Here is a 14488-nt window from a genome sequence, read left to right as displayed (position 1 = left end):
CGAGGTGACGTCACACTGGTTCAGATGGCCCGTGGCCAAGGTCAGGGAGAACAAGCTCCGAGGAGCTTTAGACGAGAGGAGACCTGGGAGACAGGCCAGACGCAGACGGTGCAGGGTCCTGGGGCAGAAACGGGCCACCGACAGAAACACTGGCTAAGTCGGAGGCCTCGCGGGCCTGACCGACATGGTCATCTGGGGGGTCACTGCAGGGGAGACCATGGCCTGGTGAGGACCTGGGGCCCCTCTGGACTGCCTTTGCAGCTTTCCCGTTGTCTGAGATGACTCCAAAGGGGAAGTCCCTTCCCACAGACGGACTCCCCCCGGGGGCCGGGAGCTGGGTCCTCCTGGGACACCTGTCATCCCCGATGTGCCGGACAGCAGGCAGCCAGCGCAGCTCGGCCGGGCCACAGGGCAGCTGGCGAGTGCGGAGGTGGGGGAAGAACCCCTGGGGAGTGGGGGTCGGCTCAGGCACGGGAGGAGGAGACCCCTAACTTGAGTCTTAGGAAGAGGAAAAGCCAGCGTTGGGCTCCTGGGCTCTGGGCATTCCAGGTAGGAGGGAGACCAGAGATGGCGGGAGCCTGGGAGTGGGGTCTAGGGGGCAAGAGAGGGGTCTCCGTATGGAGGAGGCGGGGAGACCTACCTGTCCAACTGTGTCACTTGGCCTTTATCCGAGGGCACTAGGGAGCCATGGTGAGTTGTTGAGCAGAGACAGGTCGAGGGGTTAAAACGAATTTCTTGTTCTTGAAATGATAAAGTCATAGACCCAGAAGGGATTGGTGGTTGCCAGGGGTTAGGAAAGATTGGGGGCGTCACAAAGGAAGGCATTAGGAAGGATCCCTCGCGACAGAGATGACCCAGCCCTCCAAATAGAGAAATCCCCTGGGTATGTTTTTTCTGAATTAAACCTTTCATTTTTGTGGGTTTTTTGTCCGGCTTTATTGAGTCGTCATTGGTCACAGTGTAAATATCTAAGATGTGTAAGATGGTGTTTGACATAGCTGTGCCCTGAACGTCGACCCGGTTGGGCGGACCCACGGGCTGCTGCCCTGAGCCTGAGAACTCGTAAGATCCCTTGCTCCGCTACCATCACCCGAGTCGCCCTCTGGGACCTCCCGGAGCGTGCCCGGCCATGTCCCCAGAGTCTGGCATGACTGACTACACTGCAGGTGACCTCACTCTGCCACGGGCTGCGTCCGTCGACGTTCAGACATGGAACATCTCGAGTCCCGCCATGCATTCAACACACCTCACCAGGGACGTCACCGCCCAGCCACACACATGCTGCCGAGATGGCGGTTTCCCCGTGTGACCCCGGACCTGCCACCAGGTGTCCACCAGGTGTCCAACCCCGGGAAAGATCAGCTTCAAAATTCAAAGTGTGGTTTCTTGTGAATACATATTGCTTTTGCACCCTTTCAATCCACAGAAGCAGGAGCCCGGCAGGTTCATCCAGGTACCGTGGGGTGTAATAGGTTCTGTAATGTGTTTGGCATGTGCCCTGTTAATCTTCTCTGGGGAATGTGGCGTTCATGTCCCATAACATGACAGAGGGGTAGTGTCATCATAGGTTGCCCCAGGGTTGAAAGCCACCGAGAACGTGGCTCTGCCGTCCAGGAAATGTGGGCGGCTGGACCGACGTCTCAGGAGCACTGCGGGGCAGCGCTCCCCTGGCTCCTGGTGTGCCCAGCGCAGTGCTGAGGGTGCAGAGGGCAGAGAGCCGGGCGTGGGCCCCTCCTGGACCCAGCAGGCAGAGGCTGTGTCCCCCTGGGTGCAGCGCCTGGACCCAGAGGGGCAGGTTCAGCCCGAGCGACCCGGGGGCCTCTGGATGTCTCCATTTCTCCATCCTCCCAGACTTCACGGACCTCCCAGGGTCACTGTGAGGAGCAAATGCGATAATAATCCCCACAGAGCGGCGCGGGGCCTCCTGGCACTGGGTCGTGGGACTTGTATGGAGGGGCACTCACTCCCGGCCTGGCATACAGTAGAGGGCAAAGCAGGACCCCTGTGGAGCCTACGGCGGGTGGTTGGAAACAGATATTAATCACATCTCCGCACTAATGAGTGTGTAATTATAAACTGAGACAAGTGCGGGGGAGAGATCGGCAGCAGCTGCCCTTCCTCTCCGACTCAGTGCCCAGCTAAGGGGAGCCCAGAGCCGTCTTGGCCCCGGGGTGGGGGCCTCACTCTGGCCTTCCGTCCCACCTGGGCTCAGGGAGGGAAGCGGCAGGCCTGAGACGGGAGAGAGAGCCTGGCAGCCCCGGCTGACCGCGGCCCCGCTCTGCTAGGCTGCTCTGCGTCACTGTCGCAGGATACTCAAGAAGTCACCTGAAAAGGAGGGAAGGTTTCTTTTGGCTCTCAGCTGCAGGCTGTGGTCACTTGGCCCCACCTGTCCTTCCAGGGCAAGTCCTGATGACCAGCTTCTCCCACGGGTCCCACCCCCTAACGGAGCCAGCACCTCCCAACAGCACCGTGGCCCTTGGCCCTCAGGACGCACCTGGTCCAGGCCAGGGCCCGTGTGGGTGGGGACAGCTGTGCGTGTGCCCCTTTCTGTCTGTCTCTGGGGTGTCCTGGTGTGCTGCTGAGGTAGTGATGTTCCTTTTTAGTGGCATTGCTGGGAGTGAGCTAATCCAGGTAAAGTTTCCAGCAGGCCTCTGGCACAACACCTGGGCCACGCATGGTGGCTCTTTGGACGTGACGATGGTTGTCATGGTTTGGGTGTGAGGTGTCCCCCAAAGCCCCTGCCAGTGCAGGGATGTTTGGAGGTGACATGGTTGGCCTGTGAGAGCTGTCCCTCCATCAGTCCGTCCTAGTTTGAATGGACTGACTGGGTGGCCACTGTGTAGGTGGGTGGCCGGAGGAGCTGGGTCGCTGCCCTGGAAGGACGGGTCTTCCGGTGGCCCCGTCCCAGCCCTGCTTCCTGACTCCCCAGGATGGACGGCTGACCCCCTCAAACGCAGCCTCAGAGCAGGGGAGCGGCTGCCCTGGAACTCTGAACCCCTGAGCCCTGGGAACTTTTGCTCCTCCAAGTCGTTCTAGTCGGGCGTTTTGGTCTCGGGGACGTGAGAGCTCAGACGCGCCTGGTCACACAGGGCGCCACAGGCAGGTGATGAAGCCGCGGCTGTTTTAATCTCACCATCCGTCATTTAGTTCTGCCTTCCTCACCCGCCCTCTCAGGAGTGACTAGCTGTGCTGGAGAGGCCCAGAGCTCCGAGGGACCGTGGGGAGCAGGGAGGTGCCAGAAGCCAGCCTGGACGGAGGCTTATGAACTTGAGCTCCTCCTGCCTCTGCCTCCCAAGCCACTGGGTGACAGGCACGTGCCACCATGCCCAGGAAGCAGCCGCAGGAGTCCCCCCTCCAGCTTCCACGACTGGCCTGTCCCTTTGTGGCCGGCTCATTTCTCTCAGTGGGAGGTCCTCGAGGGGCAGGGGCCGGTTTCCCTCTGTGTGTCCATCAGTCTATCAGGTCACGGGCTGCTTTGCCTCCTGGTTGGTGTGCAAGACTCTGCCGGAACTCGGCAGATTCCCTGCCCCCCATGCTTGGCCTCTCTGCCCAGGTGTGCAGTTGCTGGGTCACGGCGGCTTCCATTTGGAGCTAGGATGTGGTGTACGAGCGTTCGCTGTGTCAGTCGAGGACGCGCCGAGAGACAAGCCTGCAGGAAGGGGACTTTAAGACTCAGATGTTGCAACCCAGTGACTACAGCTAATAACAACGTGCTGCGTTGAAGACGGAGGAGAGTAGATTTTAAGTGTTCTCAGCACAAAAGGGAAAAAAAAATCGCCGATCGGCTGAGCGCTGTGGGGTAATTAGCTGGCGCTCCCCATTCCCCACGTTACATTTTCCAAACATCATGTGGCTCACCGTGAATTTGTACAGTTTTTAATTTGTCGACTAAAAGCCAATTAATTAAAAATAAATCAGTAATGGGGAAACATTTCAGTTTAATACTGCGGTGGGGAAGGAGTTTGCTGCCGAAGTAACCACATCATTTCCCGAGGTTGGCAGGGGGCACGCTGCGGGGTGGAAGACGGGCACAACGGCCGGGGTGAACGCCCACCGTGGCTGTCCCCTCGGCAAGGGACAGGGTCTTTCCAACAGGACAGGGCCCCATGTCTCAGCCCCTGCTCTGCTTTAGGGGGCCCTGGGGACTTGGGTCAAAGGCTTGGGGTGGAGGTGGGGACATGGTGTGGAGCGGTGCCCGTGAGGCTGGCTTCGGTAAGGAACAGGGGTCACGTTTTCATGACGGATGCTCTGTGCACACTAGAGGTAAGGCAAGAGCCACTGACGACTGGGACAGAAAGTGCCTCCCTCCTTCTCCGCCTGTGGTGGGCCACAGCATTGGCCGCCATCTGGCTGTAGAAATGGCAGCAGTGCCCTGGTCCCCGCAGGGCTGCAGGAGTGATGGCCCTGGCCACCGTGCTGTCCAGTCAGGACAGCTGCCTCTCCCCAGACAGCGCCTCTGCCCTGGCCAGCTTCTGGGAACCCCACCACCCCTCTCCGTGGCACGTGCTCAGGAGCCTGTGGTCAGGGATACACACGGCACGGTCAGTGGGCTCCTGCCCGCTGCGCGACACCGGCTCAGCTGGGGTGGCTGTGGGTGTCTTGAGCTCAGGGTGCTGGACTTCCCTGGAGTCTTCTGGAAGCTTCCCCACCCACATGTCAAGCTGGCCGAGCCGGGGGACAGTGACTACGAGCTTGCTATCTAGGTGGCCAGCATGGTGGCCTCAGGGCCACATAGTGCAGCATTTGGTTCAAAAACCAGGCAGAAGTTGGGTCACCTTTTATGACCTAGACTCGGTGTCACTTATGCTGAACCAGCACGGCTCACCAGGGGACGGCCAGCCTGCGGCAGAGCGGCAATCTCTCCTCCAGGGTTCGAGTATGGAGCTGGGTTTGGGGGAGTTGCTGGGTGTGGTGAAGCGAGACAGGAGCAATCGTTCTTTGCAGGGCTTGGGGGAGAAGGTGCAGGTGGACCAAGAACTTAAAATAAGCACCTCTAGGCACCTTGGCACACACGCCTATAGTCCCAGCGATTTGGGAGGCTGAGGCAGGAGGATCACAGGTTCAAGGCCAGCCTCAGCAACTCAGCCAGACCCTATCTCAAAATAAAAGTTACAAAGGGCTGAGGATGTGGCTCAGGGGTAGAGAGAAGGCTGCTGGGCTCAATCTCCAGGACCAAAAATTAAAAACCAGTAAGCATGAGAAATACACCAAGAGAGGTAAGGAAACAGGTTAGCCACGCGAAGCAAGAACAGTGATCCGCAAAGCAAGGAGTCTGTGAACATAATGGGTACGACGATATATGGTGGTGAATAAAGAATGGGGGGCCACCCTCTGACCGACAACCAGCAGCCTGGGTAGAGCTGGAGTGCTGACTGGGGAACTTCTCCAGGCCACGCCCGTCATTCCAGCGATTCCAGAGGCTGAGGCACGAGGATCACAAGTTCAAAGCCAGCCTCAGCAACTCAGCAAGGCGCTCAGCAACTCGGTGAGACCCTGTCTCTAAATAAAATACAGAATAGGGCTGGGGTGTGGCCAGCGGTCGAGTGCCACTGAATTCAATCCCTAGCACCCGCCCCCACCCCAAGAAAAAGAGAGAGAGAAAAGGAAAAGAATCCACTTGGACAACACAGATGAACCTGGAGCACCTTCCATCAGGCGAAACAATCCAGGCAGAGAGACAAAGGTCTCCTCCCACAGGGACCTAAGCCCACACTATGGAAGCAGAGAGTGGATCGGCCGGTCCCAGGGGCTGGGGAGGGATGGGCCAATGTCGACCACAAGACTCAGGGGTTGGGGAGAGAGGAGGGATAAACTCGGGGATCTCCTGGGCTGCTACTCTGAGGAGTCACCCGGCTCCTGGACCCATCTGCCCTGAGGTGACCTGCCTCAGCCTTGGGGTCAGGGGAGGTGTCTCTGTGGCCTAAGCCCCTCCAGCAGGGCCTTTCGAGCGGGGGACCTGCCCTCCTGCAGGTGGAGGGGCCTCCAGCCCTCCTCCCCATCTTTTTGAGATCCACGTGAAATAAAGTCCCCGACTCTGCTTAGTGGTCAGCTTGTGGCAGTTCAGCTGGGCAGGCGTGGCCAACACTTCCTTGTCTTTTTGATTTGGTTTTAGTGTCCAAAGACAAAATCGCAACACATTTAAAGACCTAACTGGCCTCTATTTGCCATCTTCAATCCGACAACACCCTGCTCTACAAAGTAGAAGGGCCGTGTGTGTGTGTGTGTGGGGGGGGCTGAGCGGGGAGGTGGGCTTTACAGACAGAAGGATGACGAGGTGGGAACGTCACTTCCGAGCTACTGTCCCGGTGGGGTTAAAGCAGAGGGGACGTCCTTGTCACGCTGACTCAGGTAGATCGGAAGCTCCTGTGTTTAGAAAACTGGCCTTTATTAGAGTCCAGTTTGATGATGTGGCACGAGGCCCAGGTGACTCTACTGGGGTTTGGTCTTGTCACCTGGGGCCAGAGCAGGAGGCTAGTCCAACACTGTAGCTCCCCAAAAAGTCTGGTGATGGGGACTCTTCTTGGAAGGGAACTTTAAGATCCTCAGTGTCAGCATTTCTCCCGGGGACGTTTAAGGTCACCAGGTTTTATTAAGCAGATTGGGATTTGGATGAGAGAGATAAAGCTCAAAGGTGATGTAACCAGCTGTGCCCTTGAGAGGCTCCAGAGAGACAAGCTCCACAGATTTATTTACTCAGGAGTTTGTGTGACCCAGGCGCCTGCAGAGATGAACACAAAACCCGGGGAAAACCGTCCTCTTCGTGCTTAGACTTGAAGGGACAGAGGGGGAGAAGGTGGCTGGAGGAGGGGGCGGCCTGGTGGCAGGGCTGGGACAGAGACCCGGCAAGGTGCGTCCGGCCGGCTCTTCGAGGTCTCTGCGTGACTTTCCTTCACCCAGGGAGAGGGCAGGCCCCTCTGGAATGAGGGTCTTCTGCCCCACTGTCGCGTGCCCGTCAGGAATGCCGCCACGGCCAGCACCTCCACAGACAGGCCCCCAAGACTGGGGCACTGCCAGCTTTACGGCTGGGGGGTCAGTGGGAGGGGGAGGGGGCTTCTGGGGCCGGCCTCCAGGAAGAGGAATCCTGGCGCCTGCGGCCAAGCGTCTGGGAACAGCGTCAGGAGAAAGAGGGGCAGGAGGAGGTCAGCGGAGACGTAGCTCCTAGGCCCGGCAGCGCCCTCCAGTGAAAGCGCCCAGCCTGCTCTGTGCCCACCCAGGTGCCCTCGGAGCCCAACGGAACCACCGGGAGCGAGTGAGGGCCGGGCCTGCTGGTCAGCCGCCTCCTCACCTGGAACCCGGGCACCTCCCTGGCAAGACGGCAGCCCTCACCTTACCTTCCTGTCACCCTTGGCCTTACCTGGAAGTGGCTCTGGGCGCAGAAAAGCATCGGAAAGGAATCACCTAACGCCTCACACATTAGTCTAAACGTGCTGATGGGGCAGGAGTGTGGAGGCCGGGTCTCCAGACCATCTGCTGGGCTTCACCTGGCGTCCTTCAGGCTCTCCTTCTCTCTCGGCCCCTCCTGCTCTGTGGAGGAGAAGGGACAGCTGCCGTCGGGTGCACCCTTGAAGAACATCCTTGGTGGGGCCTGGGGTGCCAGCGGCTGGAGCACACCGTCGTCTCCCGCCCCAACCTGCAGCTCTCGTTTCCGACTTTCCATTCTTTCCAAAGGAGCCTTCCTCAGCTGTGGTGCAGGACGGAGGTGGCCAGAGCCAGCCGGAGCCAGGGGCAGTGGCGCACACCTGCAATCCCAGCAGCATGAGTCGGAGGAGGCCAGCCTCAGCGACCTAGCGTGCCTCTGTCTCAAAAATAAGTAAATAAACAAATACGAAGAAGGGTTGGGGACGTGGCTCGGTGGTAAAGCACCCCTCGGTCCAATCCCGAGTACGGGAAAAAAATGAAATAAAACGACTAAAATGGATCCAGAGAAGACTCAGGTGTGTCCACACCTTGTCCCCAAGAATCAAGCACCTCAGAAGAACAGAAATAAGGTGACGTTGGTGGAAAGCATGGTGTGCCACCTTTACTCACGCTCACCGACCGCCATGGCTGGCCTGCCGTCTTCCTGCAGGTGACAGAGCATCTCAGACCTTGGATGCCAAGGATTCTAGGCTCGGACACTGTGTACAACTTCAAGATGCCAGGAACCCAACTCCTCCACGGCCCTGGCCCCTCTTTGTGTCTCTTTAGGAGGGACAGTTGGTGTGTGTGGCTGGCGCCCTCTCCACCTTAGGGGCTGGGCAGCGGATGGTGGTTTCTCCTTGGGGTCCAGCTGGGGAGCAGAGGGAGGGAGACAGGAACCCTGGAGACTCACGTAGCCGCTGCAGGAGCGCCACCTGGAGGCAGAAGTTGAGGCCTGCAGGGAGAGGCTGGAAATGTACAGAAGCCCAGGGAGGTGACCTTAGGTGGCCAACTGGGGAGGTGCGCAGGAACAGCAGGTGAGGGATCTGCAGCCTTGTGAGCCCGAGGGAGAGGAGCAGATGCTCCAGGTGGGAAGCAAGAGCTGGCTGACCATGCTCACCCTGCAGCGCCCTCAGCCTCCAAGAGCATTCCAGTGATTGAGCTGACGCCTGTCCCACCCCGCAGCTGACCAAGAAAAGGAGAAAAGGTAACAGAAAAGGAAAAACACTGAGACCAGAAGTCCTTATGACCTTAAGATGACCATAAGCATCATGAGTCTTACCTCCAGGTCACCCAAGGCCTCGGGAAAGTGATCCCACGGAGAGGTGGCCCCTGGGGGAAGAAAGCAGGCGTGTGCTGATTTGCAAGATAAATGGTTTTGGGCGGGGATGGTGGCTCAGCGGTAGAGCACTGGTGGGACCCAGGTTCAGTTCTCAGCAGCACATAAAAATAAAGGCATTGTGCTGTGTCCGTCTACAAAAAAGATTCTCTCTCTCTCTCTCTCTCTCTCTCTCTCTCTCTCTCTCCCCCCTTAAAAAAAAAAAAAGATAAATGGTTTCCTGCTTCCAGGCAGCCGAGCTGTTTAACAGCACTGACTGATTCCCTGACTTCACTTAAAATGCCTACGAAAGGGCTTGCATAAAAAAAGCACTGCAATGCTTTAATTTTAATATGCATATAAGTTCAATCTATAATAAAATGTGTTAAATGTCAACATAAAAAGGAAGTTGAGGAAAGCAGGGTTCCTGGGCTGGTGGAGCCGTTGCAACGCGGACTTCGCCCTTGCACCCTCTCGGGTCTCTCCCTCATCCCTGTTGAAAAACAGAACATCCCGCATCCTGAGACACCTGTTCACACTACACCAGCCCTGGGAAGAGGGAGGTAGAGGTCACACCACTGGCAGGACCCTCGGGACCTTCCTGTCCACTGTGAGGAGGTGCACGGAGCCCTGGAGGTCTGAAGGGAGCTACCCAGCTTCGTGCCACCTGACCTGTGCCCAGGGCTGAAGACAGACCCGCTGCTCTCCCGGTTCCTGTCCTGGGTCCCTGCTCTCCGGGGCTTGCAGTGGGCCATCCTCACCATGTCCTCTCACGCCCACCCCTGTGCACACACAGTCCCCTCACCATGTCCTCTCACGCCCGTGCCTGTGCACACACGTTCCTGTGTGTCTTTGAGTCCTGCTGCTAAATGACCCAATAAAGTGGGTCCAATAAAGTCATTCACAAAAACACCTCCAAGTTTTTTTCCACGTCCTCAATTTGCTGGGCTTCAAATCCTGGGCCTGGGTTTCCTGTGTCCTCTGCTGCAGCTCACATATTGATACCGTAACCCCTGAATGAGGGTAAGAAGAGGTGGGCTTTGGGGGCGATTGGGACGTGAGGGTGGGGCCCTCAGGAGTGGGATTAGTGCCGGGGGCCCCCTGGCCCCTTCCACCTTGTGAGGACACAGGGAGTTGGCCGTCTGCCCCTGAGAGGCCCTGGCCAGAACCCAGCCTCACTGACACCCTGGCCTCAGACTCCCGGCCTCCGGCACAGTGCAAAATGCTCTTCTGTGGTTTACAAGCCACCCAGTCTTGGTGCTTTATGGTGGCAGCTCGAGCGGACTAAGGAGCCTGATCCAACCCTGGAGACTGGCGTCAGAGGAGGCCCGGGCTGGCGGGCAAGAGGGGAGTTGACCAGCGAGCCCACGGTGTGGGCACCCGCGGCAGGGTTGGTTGGCCCCACTTCCCTGTCGGTGCTCAGCCCAGGATTGCACACAAAGGGCCCCAGGACGGATGACCTGCTGCAGATTCACCTCCCAGGGATGGCGGGGGCTTGCCTCTCAGGCAGGTGGGAGCACAGGAGCCCAGAGGGTGCGCTGCAGGAAGGAGGCCGTTCCAGGCCCAGCTTGGAAGTGCCTCCTCCCACGCGGATGAGTGCGGCTCCGCCACCAGGACGGGAGGACTTCCTTCCCCCCCACCCAGAGGAGGAAGCTGAGGGGAGGATGCCGACTTTGGAAGCCAAGTTGAAGGCACCGTCCCTCCCGCCCGTCTCCCGTGTTCTCTGAGTCACCAAGAGCGGCTTCCTCCACATGGCGGGACAGATGGCCACTGAGGGCTCCCCGTTTTAAAGTCCAGGACCATGTGTGACGAGAGGAGCAGGGAACACTCCTCCCCAGCCCTGCTGTTCCCGTGGGACTTGGCTCTTTGTCAGCTGGGTTGGGGGTGGGGACAGAGGGTGAGGACGGGAGGGTGAGGATGCCCTTCAGGCCCTGACTTCCTGGAGCTTCTGCAACAGGCGGCAGGACCAGCTGCGTGGGTGCTGTGGACCCACTGTGTGTCCCCAGATCCATGTGGTGGACCTCAGCCCGCTGTGACAGCGTGAGGAAGTGTGGCCTTTGGGAGCTGATGGGATGGTGTCCTTGTGAAGAGGCCCCCGGCGCCCTCATCCTCTACCTGTGAGGATGGGGGAGAAGCCACCATCTGGGAGGCAGGAAGCGGCCTCCCCAGACCTGAGCCTGCCGCCTCCTTCTCAGACCCTGTTCTCCAGGCCGTGCACAGGAGTCAGTTGTCACAAGCCACCCAGTCCCAGGAGCTTTGTTCCAGCAGGGGAAGGACCCGCTCTCTCTCCTGGGGAGGCCTAGGGGGTGCATCCTGGGCGCCGTGTCCTAGAAACACTAGGGCCCCGACTTCGGGGACCGTGGGGCTCAGGATGTGTGTGCTGCCGCGTCTGCGTGTGCACGTGTGCTTGTGTCTGTGCGTGTGTGGGGCAGCGTGGCTCAGCCAGGGTGCTGCTGTGCCGGGAGTGCAGCCGCCTGCACTGGGTGTGCAGCCGCCTCATGTAGAACACGGTGTCACTCGTGCCACCGTGACCAGGTCCAGCGCTCTGGGCAGCTGAAGCAGAAGCTCGTCGACTCTCGGTTCTAGAAGCCAGAACCCTGAGACCAGCTGACGCAGGGCTGGCTCCTTCAGGGCCCTGGGGGAGAGTGTGCTCCAGGCCTGCCTCCGTTCCGGGGCTCCATGGTGAGCTTGGCTGGCTTTCAGGCAGACCCTCTACTTCTGCCTTCACCTCTACGTAGGCTCCCCACGTGCACGTCTCTGCGTCCAAACTCCCCCTTTGCATAGGGACACGAGGCCTGTGGGGTGAGGAGCCCCCACTCCAGTATGGCCCCATCTCCAAACAGGCCCCACCTGAGGTTCTGGGGGCCAGGACTCAGCAGACGGACTCAGCCTACCACAGTGTGTGTTGGTGTGTGTGCCATGTGTCAGGGCTCTGAGTGGCTCTCACTGGGCATGTCCACACGCTGAATGTCCTTGTTCCCCCAAACTCCCAATCCTCAGTGTGGCCCACAGTGCACGCACACAGTGCACGCACACGTGTACACATATTCGTTGTCTCCGTCTGTTTTCTATTCCTCTAATAGAGCACTTGAGCCTGGGTAATTTATAAGGAAAAGAGGTTTATTTAGCTCCTGTTCTAGAGGCTGGGGGTTCAAGACCTGGTCTCCCCCTTGGCGAGGGCCTCGTGCTGCATGGTAACATGGCGGACAGCATCCTGTGGGAGCTGGGCCTTTTCCAGGGAGATGCTGGCCAGGCCCTCTTAGGAGACCTACACCCTGCTGCAGGAGGGTGTCCAAGGCGGGAGGACTGGGTGCTCTCCCATCCTGCAGGATCTCTCATTCTGAAAATGGAGAATGAGGACGCAGAGTTCCCTGTGCTCTGAGCCCGTGTTTCTGCCCATTCCAGCTCCTACTCTGGTAAGTCAGACTGGCAGAAGCCGCGGCCTGGGACAGGGACTGGCAAACGCACCCTGGCTTGTTTTGCTCAATCCAGTTTCATCTGAGCTCAGCCACCTGTGCTGGAGCTACGATGGCCCAGCCGCCTGGCCTCAAGGAGGCCCTGTGGCCAGAGCTGACAGCACCACTCCGGTCCTGCTCGGGCCACGGTTTCTGTCCTCTGGTGCAGAGTCAGCGGGTCAGGGCTCTGAGCTGAGTCTGCCGCTGGTACCTGCTGGACTTTGGAAGAACAATCCTGACTCAGATCACCAGCTCTTGCACCTGTCACCAGGGACCTGAGCAAGGTGTTGGGCAAGATGGCCTCTGAGATGACTCTTCTCCTGAGGTGCCACCACGGACCCCCTGGTGGCTGTGAGCCTGTGTGCGAGGTCCTGCTGACATCACACTCTGCTTTTCACGGACACCTATCCAGGAGTGTTTGAGAGGTGTGGAAGCCAAAGGAGAAATGTCATGTTTTTGTTGTTATCTCCTGAGCCAATGGAGCAAGGTGCGGCAGATGTCCCTGGCCTCGCTGCCCCTTTTAGACACTCTCTGAAAGCTGATTGGAACATTTACATATACTTTAAATCATCTTGTCTTCCCTCTCCGTTGAACATACTGAGTTTACATGGAAAGACCATTCTCTCAGGAGGCTGAGGTGGGAGGACCACTTGGGCCCAGGACTTAGAGGCCAGCCTGGGCAACATAGCAAGAGCCTGTCTCAGAAAAGCAAAAGCAAATTAAAAACAAAACAAAAAAAAAGTAAGACCATTCAGTTATGACCGAGCCCTTAGATCTGTGACCTGCCCATCCATTCTACCTTCGCATAATTGTCAGTAATACGCACAGTTGAACTCTCTATCTTCCGCTCATTGGGTAAAACAGGCCACGGAACTGAGCTGAATCCCTTTGACCATTTTCTTCTCCTCGTTTCTCCTGGAGGTGGTCACTAATTATTTGCTGACAGTGGGTCAGTGGTTTTTGGTTATTTCCTTGAATTGCTCAAGGGAGAACTGTGTGCAGAGATAGTGGGGTCCAGTTGTTGGTCCTGATAATCCACGAAGAAGCCAGATCCTTCTGAGATAAGAAACTTCTTTTATTGATGTGGCTACGAGCAAGGGCCGCAGGGACAAGTGGATTTCCGCATTCCCAATCACCACAGTGCTCCTAATCCCACCCCCAGCGCGTCCCCCTCTTCTACACTTCCAGCTCTGCACCTTCTCGAGATGCTGGGGGCACCTCAGCGGAGACAGAAGCTACCTCGGAGGGTATGTCGGCGTTCAGCTCAACATGGGTCACTTCCTGGAGATGGATACAGAGGGTCTGTAGAGCCGGGTGGTCCAATGTGGCAGTCCCTAGCCACAGAGGGCTACTTAAATCCACATTGATCTAAGTCGCATTGAAATTCAGGACCTCAGTGCCACTGGCTGCATTTCGCCTGCTCAGGGGCCACATGCACTGGTGCTGGTTGCATGAGGCAGAGCAGAAGAACAGACATGGTGCCGGTTCAGCTGGACAGCCCACTCCCAGCTGTGCTCCAGGAGCTAGGGTGTCCTGCCCACGCTCACAGGGACTGCTGCAAAGGCCCAGGGTCGAGGAGAGGCACCTCTCCTCTGCAGCCACTAGCTGTGAAATATTGCATCATTACAATCATCCTACCTCCAACTATCTGTTAAATGCCAAAATTTGAACATGGCAAATAGACCAGATCAGAACAGAAAAGGAGAAAAAAAAAAAAAAAAAACGCACAGCAGACCAACGGTGGGTTCTGTGAGGCTGGGATACCCACCCCAGGACAGAAACCCTGACAACCTGACGTCTGCGATCCTGCTGGGTCCCCCAGGCCTTCTAAAATGAGGGTGCAATATCCACCAGGTATGGGGACCGGAGTGAAGCCCAGCCCCTGGGGATCCCGTGATGACTCTAAGACCACGTGGGTGGTGAACAGGGGCACCCTGGATGGAACCCAGCAGCTCTGGGCTCAGGCTCACGGGGTGAACACCATCCCGGCTGGCCTCCTGCCTCCTGGGTGAGTTGGGGCATCATAAAGCAGACTGTGGGGTACACCAGGGGGCAGACGTGACCCACACTGGCAGTGAGTGAGCTTCTGGGAATTCCTGAGGGGGGCACTCACGGGAACAGGTGAATTTTCCAGGTGAGCGAAATCTGTAGGTGAGAGAGAGAGAGAGAGAGAATATCAATTTTCAGGCATTAAGTTTTTCTCTCCATGGTTTTTACCCATCTCTGTGTCACTCACCTGAAGTCTCCTGCTTGTCACATTTGGAGTGGCTGCTTCTGCGGGGGACAGAGACGGGCTTTGGAGAGGTCAGGGGAAAGG

This window comes from Urocitellus parryii, chromosome 15, assembly GCF_045843805.1.
Source record: "Urocitellus parryii isolate mUroPar1 chromosome 15, mUroPar1.hap1, whole genome shotgun sequence".
Taxonomy (NCBI): Eukaryota; Metazoa; Chordata; class Mammalia; order Rodentia; family Sciuridae; genus Urocitellus; species Urocitellus parryii.
This window is presented reverse-complemented; position numbering follows the sequence as displayed.